Source organism: Echeneis naucrates, chromosome 11 (assembly GCF_900963305.1).
Source record: "Echeneis naucrates chromosome 11, fEcheNa1.1, whole genome shotgun sequence".
Classification (NCBI taxonomy): Eukaryota; Metazoa; Chordata; class Actinopteri; order Carangiformes; family Echeneidae; genus Echeneis; species Echeneis naucrates.
In genome coordinates this window covers 509,826-513,568 of record NC_042521.1, presented here as the reverse complement: position 1 = coordinate 513,568, position 3,743 = coordinate 509,826, and the positions used below count along the sequence as shown (strand labels likewise).

Sequence of the window (3,743 nt, the reverse complement as noted above, 5' to 3'; positions counted from 1 at the left end):
ATATTTCCGGCGGTGAAGATAAACTACTGAGCCTTCGGTGTGTTTGTGCAGCAGATGGTGATTGTTTTCTGTCTTTGTGTGAATGAAGCTGCATTAAATTCTGACTGTGCACCAAACTGGACTTCTCCCTTTCTCCTACCATACAATGTTGCGTTGATATTTCTTTGTGTCACAGTGTGCCATCAGTTTGTCTTGAAGCACACTGCAGCTGGAAACAGGAGAGAAAATAAAATGTGCCCCCAGCCTGCTGCTTCCTGTCTGCGAGCTGTCGTCTGGTTCAGGAGTTCCTGGACTCAGGACTAAAAGTTAGAGCTCATCGCTCCAGAGGACAGCTGTGCTGTTCTGGGCAGTGCCGGAAGATAAATATGAAGAAATGTTCATCTTCATGAAAATATTTATTTACATAACGTGACCAAACACACACAAACATCTCACTGTGTTCACAAGAACAACCAACCAAAACCAACACAAAATGAAAATAAACACTGAGCACATCAAGTCCACTTCAGAAAAAGGTGGTAACTTATGATTATTGCTTTTATCTGCGTCAAACGTCAAGCTGCCCATAATTAACATAGTTTGAATTGTATGAAGGAACGTCACACTTCATCCCACTCAACAAGTTCCTTTATTCAGGAAAACCCTCCTGCTGTGGAACTACAGACTGAGACCAGAAACTGATTGTACAAATATCCAAATATTCATCTGGTGTCTTTTGTTTGTATAAATTAAAAAAGAAGGCAGAAAGAAAATGACACATGTTGGTAGAAAAACCAACAAAACCTGAAATTCTTCTGGAACACCTGGAGGACACAGCAGCCACTCATGCAGATGTCTGACGGCAGTTTCTCTCGTCATTCTCAAATACTTTAAAGTGCTAGATGTTGAGGTGATTGATTTACGGGGTGATTTTCTGGTCTGTTCTGTCTTTGTGTGCGCAGATGAACACATTGCTGGAGCGCTTCCCTCCGGCCTTTAAAGTGGGAGGTGTGACTGACCCTGATGACTCAGAAGTCAGTTCCACCCTGCCTCTCGTCTCCACAGACTAACCTTAACTAACTAACCCTAACTGTGACAGAGCTCAGTGACACTTGGTGAACGACTTTGGGCTCAAAAACATTTTCAGAAAACACATCTGCTGCCACTTCAGACATTTTGCGTCATTAAGAAAAAGCGCTCATCAGCAGCTCAGACAGGTGCACCGGTTGACTTCAGGCGGACGTGAAGCTCCTCCCCTTTTATATTCTACCTTTGAATAAAGAATCAAGAATAAAAAGACTAGTTGTTGGCCATGATGTCCCTAATATTCTGAAATCTCCGTCTGTGTCAGTCTTCTTCCATATTCCTGCCTCTTCTCTGCTTTGGTTATTTGGGTTTACTTTCTGTCAGGACTAAACTTTAGTTGCTCAAACTTCCCCCGTGTGAGCCGTCTGGGAGCCCAAAGCAGAGAGACAACAGAAGAGAAAAGTCTGACAAATATAATAATAATAACGCTTTTACAGGGCTTCAAAGACGCCACAACTCAAGATGGAATACAAGCAACGTCGATTTAAAACAAACCAGACACGAAAAGCCAAATCAAGAACAAAAGACAAGAAAAATGGAAGACATAAAACGTCGCAATTTAAAAAAACACTCCATCAATCTGATGTTTTCTAGTTCGTTTACACCTAAAAAGAGATTTTTCTGGTCCTGTTTTTTATCCGCTTCTAATTATTTTATCTTCTTCTGCACTTTTTGTTCACTGATTTTCTGGATGAATCCACATGAGCAGTTGAATCAAAAGGTCCTGTCAACGATGATGATATTTTTTTTTTGTTTCACACTTAAAAAGTGGAATTTTGAATTTTAACTGTCGCTGATTTATTTTTGGGTGAATAAGCACATAAAGTCCAACGTATAAGAGGATACCAACATTTTCTTCTGCTGACGGACGAGGAGGAGAAAATGGAAACCTGAGGCCAGCAAGAAGTCAGAAAAATGTCACAGAACAAGTCGACCATCTTCTCAACGGGGTGTTGAAGGGAATGTAACAGAAATATCTGCGTCTGTGTTGGCTGGAAGTCACCTGACAGGTCGGCTTATAAAAGGAGACCAGGACCTTCACAGCTTCAGCCTGCTGCAGCGTTGGAGCAGAAGATCCCAACATGTAAGTGCTTCTGTCAGGTTTTGACTTTAGTCTGTTTAGTGTTCTGTCCTTGTAACTTCCTGTTTTATTTTGTAGTCCTGGTTCCTTCGTGTTCCCCGTTACTTTACTTCCCGGTTGTGTCCCATGTTGATTGCCTTCCCTGCCCTAATGTGGATCACCTGTGTCTTGTCTATCACTGTATATTTAAGTCCTGTTTTCTGGTTGTTTGGTGGGAGATCCTTCTGTCACCCCGGAGACGTGGTGATGTGTGTTGTAGGGTGAGGGTGAGGGCGAGGGCGAGGGCGAGGGCGAGGGTGAGGGCGAGGGCGAGGGTGAGGGCGAGGGCGAGGGTGAGGGCGAGGGCGAGGGCGAGGGCCAGGGCCAGGGCCAGGGCCCGGGCCCGGGCCCGGGCCCATAGGCAGGAGCTGGAGACGAGACAGGATACAATGAAAAACACCTTAATAGTTAACAGACAGCACATGGACAACAGAATGGATCTCCCACCAAACAACCAGAAAACAGGACTTAAATATACAGTGATAGACAAGACACAGGTGATCCACATTAGGGCAGGGAAGGCAATCAACATGGTAATGGGGAACTTTACTTTTTTTTCTATTTTTAATTTCTTGGAAATTCATTTCAAAAAGTATCCACATGGACACAATTGATCAGAGTTTTACTGAAACAAGTGTAAATATTCAGAGAGCCTCACGGTGACGAGCTTCACGTGAAATTAGTTGAGATAAAGGCTGTTTGGAAATCTAAAGCACTTCAGCCTGCTGTCCAATGTGCCGCTCTGCCTTTCCATTGGTCCTCTGGGGAAAATAAAGTGAATGGAACTGTGTTTTTCAGATCTGAGAAGAGAAAGTTCTCCGACAGCACCAAGATGTTAAAGATCTGTGTCATCGCTCTGCTGTTTGTTGGTGAGAGAAACTTTCATTCACAATGAAGATGTGAAGTCAGTTTGAGTACGACTCAACATTAAACTGCATTTTCTGCTCCAAACAGCCTCGTGCAACGCACAAATGACACCTGATCCTCCACCCACAACTACACCTGCACCTACTACTACACCTGCGCCTACAACGACACCTGCACCTACTACTACAATTACTCTTCCTACACCTCCTCCTACAACTACAGCTGCTCCAACTACTACGGCTTCATCCTCTGTACTGCACAGAGTCAGTGTCATCTCTGTCCTTGTTGCCGTAGTGACACATGGACTTTAATGCTCCAGCTGAAGGTCTCCTGTCCTGGAGATGAAGTGAGAAACGCTGCATGATGAGAATGGAGGTCCAAAGAACTGCTGGTTGTGGGTCTGTGATGTCGGTTAGTCAGAAAGTCACACATGAGCCGTCCAGAGATGTTGACCAATTTAACTGGATCATCTATGATGGGATGGCGATGTAATGACTCTGTCTAACTGAAACATCCTCATATGTGTATTAAATATTAAACTGATTTCTTTCATCTAAAAAGAAAAAGAAATGAATGTGTTTGATGTTGTTGAATGGGAGCTGAACAAACAACTCCACCTGTGTGCTGACATTCAAATGTTGCCAAAGTCTGAATGAGACCTCGTCAAACCGAGATCCTCTTTTACAGCCAG

At 43.7% G+C, this 3,743-nt stretch overlaps 1 long non-coding RNA gene across 1 annotated transcript; it reads left to right on the top strand.

The window, feature by feature from the left end:
* The first annotated feature begins 2,126 nt into the window (after positions 1 to 2,126).
* LOC115051503 (uncharacterized) lies at positions 2,127 to 3,392 on the top strand. The gene is made up of 3 exons (XR_003841273.1): positions 2,127 to 2,149; positions 2,984 to 3,054; positions 3,140 to 3,392. It is a non-coding gene; the product is annotated as an uncharacterized LOC115051503 (long non-coding RNA).
* The last annotated feature ends 351 nt before the right edge of the window (positions 3,393 to 3,743 follow it).